Here is a 25,278-nt window from a genome sequence, read left to right as displayed (position 1 = left end):
AGGGAAAGTGTACTTTGCACTAACGTGTGATGACATTTTTTTAAAGACTGGAAGGCATGCTTATTAGCAACACACAAAGCACCAGAGGAACTCAACAGGTTTGAGTCCAGATGAAAGGTCTCGACCCAAAATGTCGACTGTCCATTTCCCTCCACAGATGTTGCCTGATCCGCTGAGTTCCTCCAACGTTTTGTGTGTTGCTTCAGCATCTGCAGTATCCAGGCAGGATTATTACCCTGGAATAACAGCTGGTCATCACATTTTGATACATTGACCACACCTTGTAACACAAGTTGATCAGTAGTTCTCATTGCACTGCTGTTATTCATTCGATGCATGCCAGGCTTGGATAGTGCTTCAAATAAAAACATCAAATGTTGGAAATTCTTAGCAAGTCAGGCAGCATCGGTGGGAAGAGAAGTAGAGCAAATGGTTCAGGTCAAAAACAGGGAAAGGAAGATTAAAAAAATATACTTTTTATGTTGCAGAGAAGGTGGGGATTGGACAAAGGGAAGACCCGTAATAGGTTGAGACCAGGTCAAATGAGTTAATGCGGCAATTAGAGCTGATTCTGCTTCTGTGTCTGGCTGTCCTAATGGAGAGAGAAAAACTGAGTCAATGTATTGTTTCTCTTTATCTGTTGGTTGTGTGAGCCAGAGATGTTCCTGTATTGGATGCTTAAGATATTGTTGGGACCTTCTGTGGCAGCCTCATTGGAAAGTCATTTGGTGAAGCAGTATCGTTGAGCAGCTCGTCCAAGTTCTGGTGTAAGTCAGTGGGTTGATTTCTTACCTTGGCCTCAGGCCATACTTGATCTCAGATTTCTGTCAGCTGCCGACTTTGCTGGCTCCAGTCATGGTCGCTTAGTGAGGGAGAGAAAGTTGGGAGAAGTTCTGTCACAGCAGGCACATAAACAGTCAAATATTGGCTCTTAGGTCTGTGCTATTGGCAGCAGAGCCACAAAGAGGTCCAAAAATCAAATATCAAGGATCTGAAGCTATTGAATTTAATGGTTTATTCATAAAAACACATATTAATGTAGTGCCGTATTTATCCAGATGTCAACATTTTGTAGAGGGATGCCCAGGAAATATTTTTAGCCAAGTTGGTCTATAATTCTTTCTCTAAACTTTCTTAGTCAACAGCCACTTGCTTTTATACAGCACATCTAATGCAGCGCAAGACCAAGCCTCTTTGTTCAAACTTCAGAGCACCCTTCCGAATTTATTCTACTTTGGTTCAATGTTCACAGGTGCTCAAAAGAATGTTTTTGACATTAAAAGTACTGAATTGTGGACTGTTCATGATGTGGGTGCTTGCAGATTTAGGCTGGCAATTAAGTTAGAATGCCTATGAACATCTATTGAAGAAGGGATGCTCTGAGCTATTTAGACCATATTCAACATTGTGTTCCATCAAACTGAAATGATCTGCAACAGTGTTTGAAGAGTGAAAGGTTTTGTGCCTATTGCCTTCTAGATAATATACAGGCACAAATGCAATAATATATGACAAGCAAAAACATATTAAAAATATGTTACAGGTGGAGAAAACATATATGGAGAGTACTTGAATGAATAAATGATAAACTGAATTATCTAAATTGTTACCTAGTGTATTGACAGTGTTCTTCTTTCAGGTGTGAAATTTATGGTTATGTCACAGTAGTACGCCAAACTGCATGAACTAGTGTTTATTCCAAATAATTACAAATTGTATCGCACAACAAAAAAACAAATCATCCAATTATTTAGACTAGGAAAAGAAAATAACACAATAAAGACTTGCACTTATTTAGCGCTCTTCACGCTGAGATACCTCAAAGTACTCTACACACAGTGAGGTGCTTAATGAAGTGCAATCTCTCATGCAGAAGAGGAAATGAAACGGTCAATCCGTGCTCAGCATAGACCCCAGCCAGCAACGTGATACCGATGATAACCGGATCAGTGATGTTGGTCGAGGAATAAATATCTACAAGCACAAAACCTGAATACAGAAAGGTGTTTCAAAACAAGATTTACCAAGATTAAGAAGGGGGAATGTTTCTCCTCTCTAATTTTTATTCTTAATGGGGTCCAGGCTCAAAGGTCCATGTATTTCTCTGGTGCCTCACTCCAGTAAGTCTCCATTCTTTATGTATGAGTCTTTTCAGGGCGCGATGGTCAGGATCTGGGGGAATAAGGGAACAGACTTGACACCAGAGTTGATCTCGTCCAGTGTGTACACATGCATGTTTTATAAGGATTGATAAGATACCAATCAGGAGCAGGAACCATGGAAATTTCTCTCTTACCCCAGGGATTCTGAGATTCTAACATTTAGAAACGTACAGAAATATTGTCAAAATGTTAAAAAATTGAAAATTATCAAAATACTAAAAAAAGCATTTAAAACACTCAAACAAGCAAACAATTAAAGCCAATCCCTTAATCCCTTACAGCCGTTCTCTTCTATTGAGGTCAATGCAGTAGAACTTCCCAGTCGATTGGCACAGGGTGTTTAATCAAATTCTCCATTGTAAATGGTGGGAAATTGCTGAACTTCTTGCAATTGGGTTAGATTCACAAGGATAGCAATGCTGGAATGCAGTTAAGAAGTTTGGCACCTTGGTGTCCACACCAGGACTGGCAGATCCCAAAGACACCAGACCTCCCTGGGGAGATACTGTTAGTTCTAATCAGAACATGGCATATCCCTGTAAAATCTGTGGGTAAACATAGTTGCAGTCGCTGGCAAAAGCTGTTGAACATCAAATCCTGGTGAATGAGTTATCGTTCAAATAAGTTTTGCAGAATGAAAGTTCACTGGTGGGTAATTGAATTCCCAAAGTCATCTTCCCATCTTGTCACTCAATTCTTTATCCTTTAGCGCGCGCGCACGCGCGCACACACACACACACACACACACACACACACACACACAATAACGCACACATACACAACCACCAACACACACTCTCTCACACACACACACAATAACACACACACACACACACTAATACACTCACACACAAATGCAAATACACACACACTCACACACATGTACACTCACATAGACACACACACTCTCTCTCTCTCTCTCTCACACACACACACACACAATAACGCACACATACACAACCACCAACACACACTCTCTCACACACACACACACACTAATACACTCACACACAAATGCAAATACACACACACTCACACACATGTACACTCACATAGACACACACACTCTCTTTCTCTCTCTCTCTCTCACTCACACACACACACACACACACACACACACACACACACACACACACACACACGCACTTCTTTAAGCCCCGATATGGTTTATTTTTGAAGTTGATTGATAAGACTTGTATCCCTCAGAGAACCTGTCCCAGTTTCCTCTAATTTTTTCATATTTATTTTGATCCCTGGTATGTTCATTCCTCACAAAATGCTCCACTCAGTATATCGCTAATGTGCTGGTTTTCCTCTCCATAGTTCAATATTGCTTAGCCTCTGCACAAACCAGACACCAACAGTGCTGCTGTGCATTCTAGGTGTTGAATTTTTATTCACAATGTGCGAAGGAGCAACAGAAAGTACTATTTCCTCCTTTTACTCCTTCCTTTGGTCACCTCCTGGATTATACAGGAGAAGTTTAACTGCTGGTGAGAAACTTTACTGTGGAGTGCCATTATATGCTTATTATTATTGCATCTGCAGAGGCAAAGCAATAGCAGCGAACGGGAATCATCAATGAACCACATCGACTGAAACGAGCTTGGGAAATGTTGAGAGAGAGAGAGAGAGAGAGAGAGAGAGAGAGAGAGAGAGAGAGAGAGAGAGAGAGAGAGAGAGAGATGAATTGTCCAAAGCAGCCGACATGCTCAATTTGTTTGAAATGATGCCTTGTAATTGACAAGTGATTAACCCCATTTTTCCAATAATAGACTGCTGTTTAGGACGAAAATGACAATATTAGTGATGGGTACTGACCCCAAACATTTCTCTACAGCCAATGATTGCTGACTTCCAGCTTATCAATTACTGTACAATCTTAAAAATTCCATTTTTGGGAGCATTTCTTCAGTAACCTCTGTTCTTCATTTTGGGTTCACTTTTTTGCATCTTCAAATGGTAGATTCTAATGAGTAACAGACTATTTTGATTTGGCATAACTGCCCACAGCAGTTCATTACTGCCGGGTTCTGTGCAGCTGACTGATAGTTTAACTCCTGGTTTTAAAATTATGAATGCCAGAGATTAAAGCTGCAATGCCTCATTATGATCCCAATCAGTTCTTTTGATGTGCGGTTGTAAGCTGAGGGTTCCTACCTGTTAGTCGTGTTCTCACTCCCACCAGCTGTTATAAAGTCCACATTGGTGATCAGGTTAAGAAAAAGTGATGCTTGTGCTGACAATGTCGACCTCTTTACATCTCTCACTTTTCCTGTCAATCAGCAAAAGAGAGAGAGAGGAATCCATCTGCGTAACGTGTGAGCCAGGTCTACCTTGTGTTGACCCCTCACATAAGCTGAGTGCCTCCTACCTCAAGTGGATTCAAACACTCCTGTTTGTAAGTTGCCAATAAATTATACTGCAGTTTCTATGGGAGCTGTAGGTTTAATTAAGCACTAAATCAGGGCCATGCAGTGAAAGCTCAGCTCAATATCACTGTTGATAGTCCTGGCCATTTAGGGACCACTGTGTCGGTGGAAACACAAGCGATTCCCATATACACCAAATGGACTTGAGGCAGCAATAGTGAGGCATGGCTTATTGTTTTCAGTGCAGGTCTCCCAATTATCCATCACCGTGCATGATGGGACAAGGATAGCAATAAAAAGCTGTATTTCCTCTCCTTTGAAACGTGTGCTACTTTAGAGGCTGCTGAAAGCAGAGCCTAGAGAAAATTTCATATATCAAAAGACACATTGGTCTAAAGCTTCAAGGCGGACACAACAAATGACTGGCTTGTGCATTCACCACTAATGGATTCAATCGTCAAAGTCAAGTTTATTGTCATATGCACATGTACATGTATGTTCAGGTGCAATGAAAAACTTCCTTGCAGCAGCATCACAGGCACATAGCATCAGATACACAAATTTCACAAGAGGAACATAAATTAACAACATCAATTATGCAATGACTCAAGTGTAGAGAAAATTGGTTAAGCCAACTTTTAAGTAATTTTGAGGGAGTATGGGGCTAATCATTGTTGGAGCTGATAGGAATTAGTGAGGTTAGATTCAGTGCTTGGTAGGTAGTCAGAACGTGACTTGGTAATCAGGGGATTGTTATCCAGGGGTTGGATTTACAAGTATTGCGGGTATGATAGACAAAAGAGACCACTGATGTTGGATTCTGGAACAACAAACAAAATGCTGGAAGAACTCAGCGGGTCAAGCAACATCTGTGATGATAAAAGGAGTAAGTTGACATTTCAGAATGGGGTGGATGGGAGGGGTGTAGGCTTGGAGATGTGTGGGAAGGGTAGGTTTAATAGGTGGGAAGATGGGATAGGTAGTAAGGGTACTGTATGAATGGTGGTTAAGGGTTGCAACCAATGGTTGTGAGGCAGGACACATAGTGAAGCAATGAGTCGGTGTTACAAACTATCTGCTGGAGGAACTCAGTAGGTTGAGCAGCATCTGTAGGATGAAAGGAATGATCGACATTTTGGGTTGAAACTCTGCATCAGGACTCAGTCCTTTGCCAGAATCTCCCACAGGTACTGCTCGACCCACTAAGTTCCTCCAACAGATTGTTTGTTGCTCCAGATTCCAGCATCTGCAGTCTCTTGTGTCTCCAGTGAAGAATTGGGTTGAGGCAAGGTCAGGCAATTGGCACATACGTTGGTAAGGGATGGTTTGTTTTTGTATGGACCAAAAGGGAGCCAGGTTTTACCTTAAAGTGGACTGCACTGAACTGGGCAGTCAGCACCATTATGAGGCTTGCTGAGGCAGAGGTCACCTTTAGGACCTGCAGTAACAAGTCTCATGGGCACGGAAAAGTGGCTTCTGTGTGCGTGGCCGTAAACGCTGATGTGAAAATGACAGAACTGCCAGCCAACATGTTTAAAAACTCTGTCACAAGAAATTCTGCAGATGCTGGAATCTGGAGCAATACACAAAAAGTGCTGGAGGAACTCAACAGGTCAGGCAGCATCCATGGAGGGAAATAAACAGTTGACGTTTCGGGCCAAGACCCTTCATCAGGACTGGCAGGGCAGTGAGGAGGGAGCACAGCGCTGTATAGCACTACATCAGCTCATTAGGACTACATGAACTCATTGATTAATTTGGCTACCCCAAGCCCAGTCTCTACCTTTCAAACCCTTAACACTTCAATCCCATTCATAAGAAAGATGTTGAAAGTTTGAAAACTGGGAAATTCATCATCCACTTTGGAAATTGGACCCCTGAAGGGACAAATGGTTTTCTGTGCATGGTTCACCTGCATGATGTTGAGAGACACAGGTGAGTTTGGACAATCTTCCATTAGTTCATGTTATTTTAACACAGAATCTGTTCGTCAATTTGAAATTAGATGTTTCTAATCTTATTATACCTCAAGATTTGTTTACATTTCCCATGTTTAATCTAAGTAAATAATTAATGTGTGGAATTCAGAAATAACAAATGCCTTATTTGCATAATCCAACCAGCTGCTGTTAGTTCTAGGGGAAGATTATCAGAATTTATTTTCAGATTTCCTACAACTTTTTTTTTCCTTGTTCTGATAGCACTTTGCATTGCGTTTGGTTTATGTGGCACACTTAACCAGTTCTTGCACAGTAATTTCCCTTGTTAGTGAATCGTTCCAGGGATGCCATCAGTTTAGGGGCAAATCACTGTCCATGTCATGAAAATGGAAGAGCTCCTTATCAGAGAGATTCAAGCAGCACCATTGCCTAGAGGTTGATACAGGAGAACACCTCATATCATGCCTCGTTCGTTGAACTGTTCCTCTACCTTTCACCTCAAAAATGTTTGAGCAACCAAACCACTGAAAGTGGGAGCTGGTAATGATGCAGCAAGGACAAGGAATCTGGGAATCTGAACCATCACACCAACAATGAGAACCTCAACCGATAAGGCTTAAGGACTGTGAAAACAATGAAAAGGAAATTTCATCTTGTTTATCTGATTGACTGGATAACTTAATTAACAATATCACACACTAAAGGGATACTCTAAATTAATCTGTGCTCTTTGTGGGAAAAGACTGTGCAAAGGTAACAGACACAACAACCATGGAGTGTAAAACTGTGAAGCAATGACAGGGTGTCACACAGTCATAGAGTTATACAGCAGGGAAACAGGCCCTTCAGCCTAAATTGTCCATGCCGGCCAAGGTGCTATTCCCTCTATTTGCCCCATATCCCTCTAAACTTTTCCTATCCATGTACCTATCCAAATGTCTTTTAAACATTGTAATTGTACCTGTCCCTAACATTTCCTCTAGCAACTCATTCCATGTACCCACCACCTTCTGTGTGAAGAACTTTGCCCCTCAGATCATCTTTAAATTTCTCCACTCCCACCTCAGACCTATGCCCTCTAGTTGTAGACTCCCCTGCCCTCGGGAAAAGACTCGGATTTTCTATCCTTTCTGTGACCCTCATAATTTTATAAACCTCTGAAACATCACCCGTCAGCCTCCTACATTCCAGTAAGGATAAAACCAGCCTGTGGCATGACTTGCTCAACAATTTAAAGTGATTTTCAATTCACAGGAAAACAGAAAATATCAGAGGTGCTCAGCAGGTCAGGCAGCATCTGTGGAGGGAGAAATCCAGTCAACACTTCAGGTCAATGACCATTTGTTAGAACTCTTGACAAAAGGTTGTCAGCCTGAAAGGTTAACTGTTTATATCTCTCCACAGATGCTGCCTGACTTGCTGAGTGATCATAGAACTTTCCTCTAGAATTTCAGTTTTCCAACAACTACACCTTTTGATTTCTCTCTTTGCCACAATCTTCTGTCTGATTTGTACTTTAATATTTTTAATGAACACTGGGAAGCAGATATTTGGTTGCTGCTGAATTTGATTTGGTTCCTTAACCTGATTGTGTGGGTTCAATGTGAATGTTCGCATCAAATCGAAGCTGGCATTCAGAGCAGAGTACTCGGGCATTGTTGGTGGTGGGAGAGGCCAACTCCCCATGGGAGGGGCAGCACTCTGCTACATTGCCTGTCTGCTTTGGTAGACATGAAAGATGCTGCACCACCATTCCTTGAGGGTAGAGACTTCTAAGGTCGCCCAAACAGACTTCCTGATCTTTCCACACTAGTTGTCCATTGAATTTGTCTGCAAAACCATGATTAAAGTGATCCCTTATAAATATCTTTACAATGTCCAAAGGTATGGTGTGCTGCATAAATTTGAACACTTCACCAGTTCCCTTATCTTTCTTCACTATATATAGTTCCTGAGCCCTGATATTATCTTTGTTGAACAACACATGCTCTCTCAAGGTAATTATGGCTTTCCTGTCGTTATGGTAACCAGCATCACATAAAATAGTACAGATGGATCAAACAGAACCTTTGTATAACAATAGTTCCTCTACTGGTTTGCATGCTGTCCTGCTACTAATATATCTTGTTGCCTTTTGCGCAGGGATGAATGAGTTGGAAGTATCAATGATTGGTTCATATTCAGTCTTGTCAGAATAATTCTATTTATTACATATTTTCTATTCTGTTACGACACTAATACTTTACATTACCCACATCGCAAAGACATACAAATTGGAAAGTTAATTGGCCATGATAAATTGCCTGCTAGTGTGTATGTGAGTGGTGGAGTCTGGGGGAGCTGATTTGAATAAAGTGGGATTAGTGTAGGATTAGATTAACCATGTGCGTGATGGTAAATGCACACTTGCTGGGCTGAAGGGTCTGATTCCATGCTGTATGATTCCATGATGTTCCACGACCCAAGAGTTCATGAGTCTGACTCAAATGCTGGCTTCACTTCATGTTTCGTGTAACTGCAAATATTTACTATCCACATCAAGGGAATGAGAACAAGGACCCACCTTGTAGTGCCCTTTGTATAATTCATCTTTGGATGAGAATATTGTCACATTACTAATGCAGATAAAAAGACTTAACTACTTTACAGTTGAATATTGCCTTCATAGATATCAGCTGAGTGCTTTGTGACCATGGTTTTATTACTGGTTCAGTAAATTGTTGTGGAGCTCTTCTCTCAAACTGCCAAATGATATGGGGTAGGCAAGAAAGAAATCTTAACAGGACTCTTGACAGGATCCACCATGGCTGTAGAAGTCCACAGGACTAAAGGGAAAGGGGCAAAGAGGATATAAAATTGGCTCATTTGTGTGAGGCAAAGGGTAATGTTTGAGGGAAAATAAAAGTGCATTTGCTGGAAATCTGAAACACAAACAGAAAATGCTGGGAAAACTCAACAGGCCAGTTAACATCTAGAATATAGAACATAGAACATGGAACAGTACAGCACAGGAACAGGCCCTTTGGCCCACAGTGTTATGCCAAGTTAATTAAACTAATGACATCTAATCCCTTCTGCCTGCACATGGTCCATATTCCTCCATTCTCTGCATATTCATGTCCTATCTAAGAGCCTCTTAAACACCTCTATCATATCTGCCTCCACCACCACCCCTGGCAGAACGTTCCAGGCACCCACCACTCTCTGTGTAAAAAAAATTTCTCTGCAGATCTCCTTTGAACTTTCCCCTTCTTACCTTAAATGCATGCTGTCTAGTATCAGACATTTCAAACCAAGGAAAAAGATACTGGCTGTCTATTCTACCGCTGCCTGTCATGATTTTATAAACTTCTATCAGGTCTCCCCCCCCAGCCTCCAGAGAAAACAACCCAAGTTTGTCCAACTTCTCCTTATAGCACATGCCCTCTAATCTGAGCAGCGTCCTGGTAAACCTCTTCTGCACCCTCTCCGAAGCCTCCACATTCTTCCTATAATGGGATGACCGGAATTGAATACAATACTCCAGATGCAGCTTAACCAGAGGTTTATAAAACTGCAACATAACTTCTTGATCCTTGAACTCAATGCCTCAACAAATAAAGGCAAGCATGCCATATGCCTTCTTTATTGTCCTATCGATTTTGTGGCCACTTTCAGAGAACTATGGACTTGAACCCCAAGATCTCTCTGTACATCAACACTGTTAAAGGTCCTGCCATTAACTGTATACTGTCCCTTTACATTTGATCTCCCAAAGTGCAACACCTCATGTTTGATCAGATCAAACTCCATCTGCGATTTCTCCTCCCATATCGGTTATTGATCTATATCCTGCTGTATCCTTCGGTAGCCTTCTACACTATCCACAATGCCACAAATTTTCATGTTGTCTGTGAACTTACTAACCCACCCATCCACATTTTCATCCAAATCATTTATATATATCACAGACAGCAGAGGTCCCAGTACAGATCCCTGTGGAACACAGCAAGTCACGGGCCTTCAGCCAGAATAAGTCTCATCGACCACTACCCTCTGTCATCTATGGGCAAGCCAATTCCGAATCCAAACGGCCAAATCACCATGGATCCCATTCATCTCAATCTTCTGGATGAGCCTCCCATGATGGACCTTGTCAAACACCTTACTAAAATCCATGTAGACAACATCCACATCTCTACCTTCATCAATCACCTTCATCACCTCCTCGAAAAACTCAATCAAGTTAGTAAGACACAACTTGCCCTGCACAAAGCCATCCCTAATTAGGACATGATTTTCCAAATGCTCATAAATCCTATCCCTAAGAATCTTCTTCAACAGCTTCCCTACCACTGACATGAGGCTCACCGGCCTATAATTACCAGGATTATCCCCACTTCCCTTCTTAAACAAAGGAGCAACACTAGCTACTCACCAGTCCTCTGGGACCTTGCCTGTGGCTAGAGAGGACATGAGGATCTTGGTCAAGTCCCCAAGAATCTCATCTCTTGTCTTTCTCAATAACCTGGGTTATATTCCATCAGGACCTGAGGACTTCCACCTTAATGTTCTTAAAGAGATCCAACACTACTTCTTCCTTTATCTCAAAATGCCCTTGTACATTAGCATGCTCCACACTGATCTCACTATCCTCCATATCCTTCTCCTTGGTGAACACCAACACAAAGTACTCATTTAGGACCTTGCCCACATCCTCTCCCTCCAAGCACGTTCCCTCCTTGAGTGGTCCTGCCCTCTCCCTGGTTATCCTCTTGTTCTTGATAGATGTGTAGAATACCTTAGGATTCTCTTTAATCCTACTTGCTGAGGACTCTCCAGGGCTGCTCCTGGCTCTCCTAGTTCCCTTCTTTTCTGTCTTCTTTATATTTTCCAAGGGCTCTGTTCAGTTTTAGCTTCCCAAACCTGAGTATTCAACTCTGAATGCCAGCCTTTCTCCTCTTGACTAAGTTCACCACCTCTCTCGACATTCAGGGTTCCCTTACTTTGCCATCCTTTTCCTTCCTTCTTACTGGAACATACCTGTCCTGTACTCTGTGCAGTTGGTCTTTAAATGATAGATTTACCCTGTCAAACTCTAATAGTCCACATGATAGATGTGGATTTGCCCAAAAACAATTTTTCCCAATTAACTCTCCCTAGCTACACTGGCCTAATATTCTCATACTATGCCCTGCCTCAATTTAATACTTCCCCTTAAAGTCTATTCTTATCCTTATTCATAGCATTCTGGAGAAACACACACAAAAAGCTGGTGGAACTCAGTAGGTAAGGCAGCATCTATGGAGGGAAATGGACAGTCGATGTTTGGGGTCCAGACCCTTCATCGGGATTCTACGTGTGTTTCTCCAGATTTCCAGCATCTGTAGAGTCTTTTGTGTCTTAAAACTTAGGGAGCTGTGACCTATGGAAAGAAAAACGGTTGTACAAAGAGTTGCAGAGAAAGTGTTGACTGTTTCTCTTTCCACTGATGCTGCCTGACCTACTGAGTGTTTCCAGCATTTTCTGTTTGAGTTTGACAGGGTAAAGTTTGTTGAATATTGCCATGCTTGGAAGGCTGTTACCAGTGGTACTTGGATGCTGACTTTCTACAATATATGTTATGGTTCAGACCTAAATGTAGAGGGCACTATACAGAAGTGTACTGATGTGTTATTTGATGGACAGAGCCCACACTGCAATTTGGGGAGAATCTACTCAGCCACTGGGAGGAGATGGTTGAGAAGGACCTTTGTGAGTCTCTCCCTGTGACACACAGCAGGGAGACCCCTTTGTTGCTGCCTCAGAAATGGTAGAGTTACCAATGCAGGAACACCTTGTACTTACTGTTAATTTGCTCCTCTATGGTCCTCGTTCTTCACTGAAGAGAAGCTGAGTCTTTTTATAGGTGCCAATTACAGTAGACTTCAGTACAGTCCATTAGGTGTGGACAGACAACAGCTCCTGAAGGCTGGAAATGGACAGGTTGTCTATGAGGTCTTGTTGAGGGGAACTGGCTATGTGGGGTCCTTGAATGGTTTGACAATGATCTTGCAACAAAAAATTCTGTGAGCACCAATGTTTTGGGGCCAGGATGGTGGAGATAACAGGCCGATTAGGCAGTGGTCAGTCCAGCAGTCATCGGTATGTGGGATGACATGGGTGATGTGAACATCTTTGTAGTTCCTCTGCTATCACCTCACAGGGACCAGAGCCTGGACCAGGTATGCTGCCATGAAGTTTTGTGCTTGTCCATCTGACGAAAGAGGGTGTTGGTTGTGGCATGACTGTGCTTTTTCCAGAGGAGGACCCTTTTGGAGTTAACCCTCTTCCCCCCTTCCTTGCCCATCACAGAGGGTTGCGCCTTTCCACCCTTGCCTTGAGGATCATAGAACACTACAGCACGGTACAGGCCCTTCAGCCCACAATGTGCCGACATTTTATCCTGCTCTAAGATCTATCTAACGCTTCCCTCCCACATCGCCTCCCATTTCTCTGTCATTCACGTGTCTATCTAAGATTCTCTTAAATGTCCCTAATGTATCTGCCCCCACAACCTCTACAGGCAATGCGTTCCACGCACCCACCACTCTCTGTGTAAAAAAACTTACCCCTGACATCCCCCCTATACCTTCCTCCAATCACCTTAAAATTATGCCCCCTAGTGTTAGCTATTTTTGCCCTGGGAAAATGTCTCTGACTGTCCACTCGATCTATGCCTCTTACCATCTTGTACACCTCTATCAAGTCACCTCTTATCCTCCTTCTCTCCAAAGGGAAAAGCCCTAACTCACTCAACCTATCCTTGGAAGACATGTCTCAGTTTATCTCCCTTTCGGATGTGGACCAGGGTGGATTTTTTCAAGGTCAGAATAAGTGCCTCCTTGGGCTTGTCGGAAGCTTCTAGAATTGGGCACATGCACTGATGAATGTAATGTGTTGGGGCTGATGGGTCATAAGAAAATCACTAATTCCACGGGGGGAGTCGCTGAGACACCTGACTAGTTTGTTTTGGGTGGCAAAGTGCACTCTGTGAAGACGATGTTCCTCTTTCAGTCTGCCTCTCCAGAAGGAGTCAAGGACGTAGTTCCCTGAAAATGGAGACACATGTAGACAGGCTGCTGAGGTAGGTGTTCGGCATGCTTGCCTTTGTCGGTCAGGGCACTGAGTACAGGAGCTGGGACGACCTGTGACAGCTTCACAAGACTCTGTTGAGACTGCAGTTGGAGTATTGTGTGCAGTTCTGGTCATCACGCTACAGAAGGGATGTGACTAAGCTAGGGAGGGTGCAGAAAAGATTCACAAGGATGCGCTGGGTCTGGAGGGCTTGAGTTATAAGGAGTGACTGCATAGGCTGGGACTGTTTTCTCTGGAGCAAAGGAGGCTGAAGGTTGACTTTATGGAGGTTTATAAAGTCATGAGGGGTGTAAATAGTGTAGATTGTTACAGTCTTTTTCCCAGGGTAGGGGAGCCTAAAACTAGAGGACATAGGTTTAAGGGGAGAGGGGATCTGTGGGGCAAGTTTTTCATACACCTGTTGGTGAGTATGTGGAACAAGCTGCCAGGGGAAATGGTAGAGGTGGGTACAATTATGACATTGAAAAGACATTTGGACGGATACATGGATAGGAAAGGTTCAGAGGGATATGGGCCAAATGCAGGCAAATGGGAAGAGCTCAGGTAGGCAACTTGGTCAGCATGGACAAGTTGGGCTGAAAGGCCTGTTTCCATGCTCTATGACTCTATGACCCCAAGGTGTACCCACTGTCTTATTCCTTGGCCTGGCCACCTCCTGCCCGGTGTGTCTCACCCACATGTCAATGTGTCTGAGTTCCCAAGCTATGATGGCAGAGTGATGTTAGTTCTGTTGCTGTTGGGATTGTTCATGAGGATCCTGACATTCCAGGTCCTGAACTTCACATTGTGCCTGGTCTCTTTTAACGTGAGGTAGCCGTTGTACACCAGCTCCCACAAGGGTTTCACCAGGAGGTCAGATAATAGCCATGTAGCAGAGATGACTTGGCCCCCTTGCCCCTGCCGAAGTATCGCTGAAACCATGAGAATATCACTGGTTGAATATCCACCACTGTCAAAGATGTCTCTCTCGGCCTTTAATATCTGTTCATACACAAATGAATTAGTGCACCTGAAAAGTTAGTTCTTTCATGAAATGTGACTCTGATAAAGGTTGTGTGGATGTGACATGTCCTCATCATTTTCTTTAGTTTAAAATGACTTTTGATGTTACTTATCATTTGAACAGGAAAATGCCACATTTAAATAATCTGACCTTCATCCCTGGCACATACTTCCATCGGTTCACTTAGATGAGGATAAAAAAAAAGGATCATGTAAACTTATTTCAGTTTCTATTGCATCAATTCCTTAATGTGTCACTAACCTATAATTGTTAAACCTTACGTATGCACCAAAAGTTCCACAGTAACTAATTGCCAGTGCAATGGACACAAACCCCCTGTTACTGTGTGATAAATGGATAATAGTGAAAGTCTGTGAGAAATAGCTACCTAATGACCTATGTATAACTGAGAAGTGCGAAGGTCTCTGTATAGAACTAAACATAAATTTCTGCCTGATTCAAGCATCCAATTGCTCCCTTGGATTCCCATGGCTCCGATTATGTACAAATCCATGCCCTCGGATAAATCTTTGCAAGTGGCAAATTGAATAATATTTGCACCAGTTGAATTCATTTGTGGCTAAAGAATAAATTTGATTGATTCCATAGCACTGAGCACACTAAAAAGAAAATCATTATCCCTCTACCCACAGCACCGAGTGATCACAGACACTGACTTTAAACTGGGAACCTGATCAATGGAGACACTTGTGAAGTGTGAAGGAGTGAAGAAAATTCAAACTATTGAATTTTTTTTCAGTGAGTGACTGAGTTGAAGATCCTAAGCACTCCTTGTAAGTTATTACCCAAGTAACAGAGAGGATTGGATAAAACAGGAGGCAATTAACCACCAGAGAAACAGAAAAGTGCAGATGCTGGAAATCTAAAATAGAAGCAGAAAGTGCTGGAAACAGTCAGCAGGTCAGGAAGCATCTGTCGAAGGAGAAATGAAGTTAACAGTCAGGTCAGACTCTTAATCAGAATTGGAGAAGTATCAGTTCTGATGAAGGATTGTTGACCTGAAACATTAATTAAACAGTAAATCTGTTGTCATATGTCCTGATGCAGGATCTCGACCCAAAACATTGACCATCTCTTTGCGTCCGCTGATGCTGCTCGACTTACTGAGTACTTCCAGTGGTTTATCTTTTTCACCAGGATGTTGCCCAGGATGGAGGGCTGCAGTCAAAAGGAGAGATTGGAAAGGCTGGTTTTATTCTCATTGGAACATAGGAAGCTGAGGGGTGACCGTATGGAGGTTTATAAAATTATGAGGGGCATAAATTGGATAGATACTCAGAGTCTTTTTCCCAGGGCAGGGGAGTCCAGAACTAGAAGGCACGAGTTTAAAGTGAGAGGGGAGAAATTTAAAGGAGATCTGGGGGTATGTTTTTCCACACAGAGGGTGGTGATTATCAGGAATAAGATGCCAGACTAGGAGCTAGAGGCAGATCAAATTACAATGTTTAAAAGGCATTTGGACAGACACCTAGACAGGAAAGGCAGAGAGGGATATGGGCCTAATGGAGGCAAATGTGATTAGAGTAGATAGACATCACGGATGGCATGGATGAAGTGGGTTGAAAGGGTCTGCTCCTGTGCTGTATAATTCCAAGTGTCCACACTGACCATCAAGTATCCATTTGCACTGAGTAAAACTGAGTTCCTCCACATTGACATGTCTATCCATGGCCTCCTCTACTGCCATGTTGAGGCCAGACGGAGGTTGGAAGAACAACACCTCATATTCTGCCTTGGTAGTCTCCAACCTGATGGCCTTAACATCGATTTCCCTGACTTCCGGTAACTTCTCCCCCCTTTTCTACCTCCTTCCCTCCCCTTTATCTGTTATCATTCCTATGGTCCCCTTTCCCCTTCCCCCGGCCTCATGACCTGCCCATCTATTCCCCACCTCCTTCCCTTTATTCCATGGTCCACTGCCCTCTCCTACCCGATTCCTCCTTCTTCAGCCCTTTGCCTCTTCTACCTATCACCTCTCAGCTTCTCCCCTCCCCCACCCACCTACCTTCCCCCCTCACCTGTACTCACGTACTACCTGCCAGCCTGTGTTTCTTCCCCCCCCCCCCCCCCCCAGACCTTCTTATTCTGGCTTCTGCCCTCCTCCTTTCCAGTCCTGATGAAGGGTCTTGAGCCGAAAGGTTGACTGTTTATTTCCCTCCATAGATGCTACCTGACCTGCGGAGTTCCTCCAGCCGTTCTCTGCATGTTCCTCCAACGGCTTGTTTTTGCTCAAGATTCCGGCATCTGCAGCCTCTTTTGTGTCTATTATGAGTCCCGTCTTACTCTCCCCACATTCTTACCAACTCCCTCACATATTCCACCACTCACCTGTACACAAGGGGCAACTTAGTGGTCAATTATCCTACCAACCTGCACATCTTGGGATGTGGGAGGAAACCCACACAGACACAGGGACAACATGCAAACTCCACACAGACAGCACCCAAGGTCAGGATTGGTGCTGTGAACCAGCGACCCTACCAGCTGCACCACCCTTTGTTCAGTCCTCAGCAGAATCTGGAATTAAGATTGAGGAAAGTCAGCAGTGCTTGGTGGTTGAACTTGTAGCCAAATCAGAAACTATGGACTCAAAAATGTACGGGTAGGTCAATCTGCAGGTTTAAAATGGGCAGCACGGACTCATTGGGCCGGAAGGACCTGTTACCACGCTGTAAATAAAATTTAATTTAAAAAAATTTAATTTAAGAACTTTCTTCAGAGTACGAGACTCCTGGTGCAGATTTCAGGGAACACTAAAGGCATAGTCTTTTGGACAAAGTATGAAACTAAAGCAAAATACAATCTGCTGGAGGAAGTCAGTGAGTCGGGCAGCATCTGTGGATCAAAAGGAATTGGTCAAGACCGAGAGTGGAGAGGGAGGGGAGAGACGGGCCGGTAGGTGATACGTATACTGAGGAGGAGCAGAGGATCCAGGTAGGAGTGGGGAGGGGTGGAGTGAGGAGACAAGAGGCAGATTCCAACATCTGCAGTCTCTAGTCTTCCATTAAGCTAAAGCCTTCTCGAGACACACTTGTGGACTGTCCCTTTACACCTCAAACAGAATAGCCACATGTCTGTGTTAACAAAGATGCTGCCAGATAAATGAAGAGTATGGAACTATTGGAAGAACAGGAAAATTACAGAAGAAAAGTAGGAGCAGGATGGGAGGAAGGTGGAGCTGAGGCCATGTTCTGATCTGATTTTGGTCTCAGCTCCCCTCTTCTGAATCTTTGGCTCCCCTACAAACAAAAAAATATAGCTTAATCTGGAATATTGGTATCTGACCAGTATTTATCCCTCAACTAATCAAAAAGTATTGGTATTGGTTTATCATTGTCACATGTACCGAAATACAGTGACAAGCTTTTGTTTGCATGCCATCCAGGCAGATCATTCCATATATACTGTAAGCATATCGAGGTATTAAAAAAAACAGGATGCAGAATATAATGTTGCAGTTACAGAGAAAGTGTAGTGCAGGTAGACAAATAAAGTGCATGGGACATGATGAGGTAGATTGAGATATTATGAGTTCAAGAGTTTATCTTTTAGTGTATGAAAGGTCCATTTGAGAGTCTGATAACAGAGGGATAGAATCTGACTTTGAATCTGGTGGTTTGTGCTATCCAGCTTTTATATCTTCTGCCCGATGGGAGAGGTGAGAAGAGAGGATGGCCGAGGTGGGAGGGGTCCTTAATTATGTTGACTGCTTTCCTGAGGCAGCGGGAAGTGTAGACAGTCAATGTAGGGGACGCTGATTTACGTGATGAGCTGGGCAGTGCAGTTGCTATACCAAGCTGTGATGCATCCGGATAGGATGCTTTCTGTGATGCATTTGTATAAATTGGTGTGAGTCATCGGGGACATGCTGAATTTCCTTAGCCTTCTGAGGAAGTAGAGGTGCTGGTGTGCTTTCTTGACCATGGTGTTCAAGTGGCTGGACCAGTACAAGCTATTGGAGATGTTTACACCCAGGAACTCCATCTCAGCACCATTGAAACAGGTAGACAGTTTGTTGAGAAACAGACAAAAAACATTTTTTGTGTTTATTTGAGATTTCTAGCTCCTGGAGACACTTCTGTCAACACACACAAAATGCTGGAGGAACTCAGCAGGTCAGGCAGCATCTATGGGGGGAAATAAACAGTCGACGTTCCAGGTCAAGACCTTTCATCTGGACTGGAAAGGAAGAGGGCAGAAGCCAGAATAAGAAGGTGGGGGCAGGAGGGAGGAGCACATGTAGGCAGGTGATAGGTGAGTCCAGATGAGAGGGGGAAGGTTCTTTACCTGAAGATAAAAAAAAAGATCCTGTAAACTCATTTCACCAACTAACACATCAATTCCTCAGTGTGTCATTAATCTATAATTGTTAAACCTAAGTATGCACTGAGTTTCACAGTAGATAATTACCAGTGCAAGAAAGAGAAAAGGAACAAGAAAAACATGAGAAAGAGAAAACTATTTCAAGTCAAAGACCCTTCTTCCACAGATTTTGCCTGGTCTGCTGAGTGTTTCCAGCAGCTTCTGTTTTAACCACTTAACTAACTTCTTCAGGTGAGATTTGTTATGTGTCATTTAAGTTCTAAACTTTCTTATGAGTGGTTGCTTTTCAAAGTACCTTAATGCCTGTGAAATGTTGGAATTTGCGAAAAACATGATAGCAGAGCAAGTTCTTCACTTCTTGATGTGAGCTTGTTCAGTAATAGATACAGGAGTTCCATATCAGGGAAGCTGTCAGAGGAAGACTCAGTGCAGGTAGAACAAAAGATAACCTGGAGTGGCTTTCATTAATTTGCTGAGAGACATGAAGATATTGGTGTTGAAGTATTAAAGGGACACTTATTCACTTATTGAAAGGGATGAAGGACACAGCAGGTGTAGCACTTTATTTACTGATGCACCAGAGGAGTGGAGCTAATCAGGGCTGATGGCATTTTATGTGAGTGAAATTCGTGAACGTAAAATGAAATCAGAAACAGAAATTGTGCAGATGATGGGTGGAAGAACTCACTGAAGTGGTGAACATATGAAGAGAGAGGGGAAGGGAGAGGGGGATAGAGAGAGAACGGAGAAGACGAAAGCATTAAATTCATGGAAAAGAGGACAAGAGAACAATTGACAGACAAACTGATTCAGAGGAAGCAAAGACAACGAGTGTGTCTTCAGCAAGAGGTTGTGTGATTGCAGTTTGTTTAACAATGCAGTGGTGTCAGACATTGTCAAAACAGCAAGGAAAAAGACCTTTTGGCCCACCAAGCCCATGCCAGCCATTCATACATCTCTATACTAATTTGTATTTGACTAAATCAACATTAATCACTTCCACTGACTCTCTGGGAATCCTGCCCAAGGGATTTACCACACACTCACTTAAATATTCTTAACACAGACTCATTTTACCAGTGCAAGAAAGAGAAAAGGAACAAGAAAAACATGAGAAAAAGAAAACTATTTCAAGTCAAAGACTCTTCTTCCACAGATTTTGCCTGGTCTGCTGAGTGTTTCCAGCAGCTTCTGTTTTAACCACTTAACTAACTTCTTCAGGTGGGATGTGATATGTGTCATTTAAGTTCTAAGCTTACTTATGAGAGGCAGCACGGTAGTGTAGCGGTTAGTGCGATGCTATTACAGCGCCAGCGATCGGGGTTTGATTCCCGTCGCTGTCTGTAAGGAGTTTGTACGTTCTCCCGTGTCTGCGTGTGTTTCCTCCAGGTGCTCCGGTTTCCTCCTACATTCCAAAGACATATGGGTAAGTTAATTTGGGTTTAAAATGGGCGGCGCGGACTCGTTGGGCCGGAAGGGCCTGTTACCACGTTGTAAATAAAACTTAAAACTTAAATTTAAAAATTTTGAATGTATCCCCTTAAAGCACCAGCTCTATTGGTCAATTATTAACCAGTTCAATTATTAAGTTGTTATGAGTTCACTTTCATCTCAGTTGGATTCAAAATTGGCTCAGCCATAGGAGACAGACGGTGGTGGTGAAGGGGCATTATTCTGACTGGAGGTCCATGACCAGTGGTGTTCCTCAGGGATTGGTCCTGGGACCTCTATTGTTTGTGACGTACACATAGAAATGATCTGGATGAAAATGTCAGTGGACTGAAAAGCAAGTTTGCAGACGACACAAAAATTGGCAAAGTTGTGGATAGTGAGGAAGGTTGTCAAAGGATTCAGCAGGATGCAGTTAGAAACCTGGGCAGAGAAATGGCAGATGGAATTTAATCTGGACAAGAGTGAGGTGTTTCACTTTAGGAAGTCAGTTGTAAGACCAAAGTATACAGTAAATGGCAGGACCCTTTGGAGTACTGAGGTACAGAGGGATCTTGGGGTGCAAGTCCATAGCTCCCTGAAAGTGGCAACACAAGTAGATAGGGTGATAAAGAAGGCATAAGGTATACTTGCCTTCATCAGTTGGGTGTTGAGTATAAAATTTGGGAAATCAACAAAACTTTGGTGAGGCCACATTTGATGTACTGTGTGCAGTTCTGGTCACTGCATCACAGGAAGGGTGTGGAGGATATGGAGAGAGTGCAGAAGAGGTTCACCAGGATGTTGTCTGGATTAGACAGTATTAGTTATAAGGAGAGTTTGGACAAACTTGGATTGTTTTCTTCTGAGTGTCTGGAGGGGTGACCTGACAGAAGTTTATAGAATTATGAGAGGCATAGATAGAGTCGACATTCAGAGTATTTTTCCCAGGAAGGAGGTGTTAAATACTAGAGGGCATGGGCTTAAGGTGAGAGGGGGAAAGTTTAAAGGAATTTCACGAGGCAAGTATTTTACACAGTGTGTCAGATGCCTGGAACACACTGCCAGGGGAAGTGGTGGAAGCAGATATGATAGCAACATTTAAGAAGCATTTCGGCAGGCAGGGGATGGAGAGATACAGACCATGTGCAGGCAGATGGGATCAGGTTGGATTGGCATCATGGTCAGCACAGACATTTTGGGCCAGAGGACCTCCTCCTGTGCCGTACTGTTATTTGTTAATAGCTTTAGCTCCTTGCTTTAAACAGAATTCCCTGTGGCATAATCTGCACCAGGGAGAGCCAACGACAACAATAACGGGCTATAGCTCCACAACACACTGAGAGCTTTATCCCTGTATAATTACAGTGCCTCCAAACCTGCCCACCCTCTGTTAATTACAGGTATAAGTTCATGATCTTCTTTTTAAATTCCAGGTTCCAATTAAATGGTATCTGGTTGGCTTGCATTTTATTCACAAAATGTCATCCTGAAGCAAAAGGGCATTGCTTATCTCTGGGTTTAGTTGTTGATATCAAACTGAAATATTTGTAGCAGAGTTGATTTGAGCAGAAATATAAGAATATACTGCTGAAAGAGTTGGGGCTGATTGCATTAGAATCTGTTTCCTCACCCGATAAGTAAATACATCAATTGGTAGTGCTGAATTTAGTTATAGTAAATTTTAATGAAGTATTCCCATTGCAGCCCTCCCTGGCCGTGGCTGCTTCCGACCCATTCCTCAGCAAGTTACTGGAGAGTGCAGGAGTAGGGTGGTGAGCCAGATGTTCCAGCCTTGCCTGGATTTCTCATTCTCCATTGTAAGTGGAACGTGGAGGACACTTTTTCCTGAATGGATTGGCTCTAATTCTGAAACTGGCTCCTCGTCCCAGATATCACAACCAGCAGAAAAATGCTTCTTTCATTCTATCAAAATGAAAGGTAGCTATGAAACAACTAACTATAAATTAAGTAACTTCTGGACCAATTTTGTTTTTATAGAATGCCAGCATTTTCTTTTTACATGGAGTTTTTCTGCAGTTATCTTTACATTTCCTGCTTCTGTTCAAAATCCATTAAAATCAATCTTCTACAACCCCACTGATTCCCACAGTTACCTTGACTACACCTCTTCCAACCCTGTCACTTGCAAGGACGCCATCCCCTTTTCCCAGTTCCCCCGCCTCCGCCGCATCTGTTCCCATGATGAGGCTTTCCATTCCAGGACATCCAAGATGTCCTCCTTTCTCAGTAACTGGGGTTTCCCTTCCATCACCATCAATGCTGCCCTTACCCGCATCTCCTCCACTTCCCGCATGTCTGCCCTCACCCCCTTCCCACATAACAGGGACAGGGTTTCCCTTGTCCTCACCTACCACCCCATGAGCCTTCGCGTCCCATAACTTCCGCCACTTCCAACGGGATCCTACCACCAGGCACATCTTCACCTCATCCCCTCTCTCTGCTTTCCACAAGGACGGTGCTCTCTACAACTCCCTTCCCTCCCCGGCACTTATGCCTGCAACCGCACCAAGTGCTACACCTCCTCCCTCACCACCATTCAGGGTCCCAGACAATCCTTCCAGGTGAGGCAGTACTTCACCTATGAGTCTGAGGGTGTTATTTATTGCATTCGGTGCTCCCGATACGGCCTCCCGTACATCAGTGACACCCGACGCAGATCGGGTGACCGTTTCGTTAAGCACCTTCGCTCCATCCGCTGCAACAGCCGGTGGCCACCCACTTCAATTCCACATCTCACTCCCATACTGATGTCTATCCATGGCCTCCTCTACTGCCATGTTGAGACCAGATGCAGGCTGGAGGAACAAAACCTTATATTCTGCCTTGGGAGTCTCCAACCTGATGGCCTCAACATTGATTTCTCTAACATCCAGTAACCCCTCCCCTTCTTTTTCTTCACCCCTCCCCCCACTCCTTTGTCTTCCCTTATTTCTGTGGCTCCCTTCTCCCACCTTGATGACCTGCCCATCTCCTCTCCTCCCCTCCTCTATCCCGTATTCCATGGTCCACAGCCCTCTCCCACCAGATTCCTTCTTCTTCAGCCCTTTGCTTCTTCTACCTATCACCTCTCAGTTTATTACATCTTCTCCCCCTCCCCCATCCACCTACTATCCCCCTCTCACCTGAACTCACCTCTCCCCTGCCTGCGTGTGCTCCTCCCCCTCCCCCCACCTTCTTATTCTAGCTTCTGCCTTCTTCCTTTCCAGTCTTGATGAAGGGTCTCAACCCGAAATGTCGGCTGTTTATTTCCCTCCATGGATGCTGCCTGACCTGCTGAGTTCCTCCAGCACTTTTTGTGTATTGCTCCAAATTCCAGAACTTCTTGTGTCTCCATGAACAAAGTCCCTAAAGTAGGCTTGCAATTTCTGGAAGATGAAAGATTGATTTTACTGGAGACACAAGAAATTCTACAGATGCTGGAATCTGGAGCAATACACAAAAAGTGCTGGAGGAACTCAGCAGGTTGAATGAAGAATGGGATTGACAACTTAACGTTTCAGGGTGTTGAAGTTTCAGATGTGAAGGAAGGGAGAATGTGACAGAGGAGGGGCCATTGCATGATTCATCCAGGAGATCATCACTGCAGAAATGATGGAAAACATCATGGCAGGCTCTTCAAATGAGGCCATATGGGGAGAGCTTAGAAATAAAAATGGGGCAATCACTTTGCTGAGGGTTACTACAGGACTCCTTACAGTCAGTGGGAGATAGAGGGGCAGATATGTGGGCAATCACAGAGTGGTGTGAGAGGAATAGGGTTGCCGGAGTAGGGGACTTCAACTTTTTTCTTAAATTTTATTTACAGCATGGTAACAGGCCCTTCCGGCCCAATGAGTCCGCGCCACCCATTTTAAACCCATATTAACCTACCCGTACGTCTTTGGAATGTGGGAGGAAACCGGAGCACCCGGAGGAAACCCACGCAGACACGGGGAAAACGTACAAACTCCTTACAGACAGTGATGGGAATCGAACCCCGATCGCTGGCGCTGTAATGGCGTCGCACTAACCGCTACGCTACCGTGCCGCCCTTCCCCAATATTAACGGGGTTCACTTCAATGCGAGAGGATTAGATGTGGTGGAATTTTTAAAGTACCTCCAGAAGAGCTTTTGGTGCCACTGCATTGATAGTCCAAGGAGGAATGTGGCAGTGCTGGGTCTAATCCCAGGGAATGAATCCAAGCAAGTGGATGAAGTGTCAGTGGGAGGTTAGATACATGGGATCCAAGGCAAGTTGGAAAACTGATCCAAAATTGGCTTACTAATAACAGAGATTGTGTGATAGTGAGGGATGTTTTTGTGACCTGAAGACTGAGACTAGCTGTACATCCCAGGGAATGGTGTTAGCACCCTGTTTGTTATATATTTTAACAGATTAAATGTGAATGCTGCAAGTATGATTAATAAGTATGTAAATGACATGAAATTAGGTACTCATTAGAATGACTTCTAGTACTCATCCTAAATGAGTACTTTGCGTCAGTAGTTACCAAGGAGAAAAACATGGAGAATATTGAGGTCACTGTGGAGCTTGCTAATACATTAGAGCATTTGAGATAAAGAAGGAGGTTCTGTTGGGTCCCTTAAAGAATATTAAAATGGATTAGTCCCCAGGGCCTGATGGGATATACCCCAGGTTATTGAGAGAGGTAAGAAATGAGATTGTTGGGGCCTTGACCAAGATCTTCGTGTACTCTGCAGGTACAGGCGAAGTCCCAGAGGACTGGCAAATAGCTAATGTTCTGTTATTCAAGGAGGGAAGTAGGGATAATCCTGGAAACTACAGACCGGTGAGTTTCATGTCTGTGGTAGCGAAGCTGTTGGAGAGGGTTCTTTGAGATAGGACTTCTGAGCATTTGGAAAAGCATGGTCTAATTAGGGACAGTCA

The 25,278-nt window shown here is 43.6% G+C and overlaps 1 protein-coding gene across 3 annotated transcripts in view; it reads left to right on the top strand.

The window, feature by feature from the left end:
* LOC127578699 (cadherin-22) overlaps positions 1 to 25,278 on the top strand; it is a 783,176-nt gene that overhangs the window by 365,129 nt on the left and 392,769 nt on the right. The window lies entirely within an intron of this gene.

Source organism: Pristis pectinata, chromosome 16 (genome assembly GCF_009764475.1).
Source record: "Pristis pectinata isolate sPriPec2 chromosome 16, sPriPec2.1.pri, whole genome shotgun sequence".
NCBI lineage: Eukaryota > Metazoa > Chordata > Chondrichthyes > Rhinopristiformes > Pristidae > Pristis > Pristis pectinata.
The sequence above is the reverse complement of the archived record's forward strand: the minus strand, read 5'-3'. Positions and strand labels throughout refer to the sequence as shown.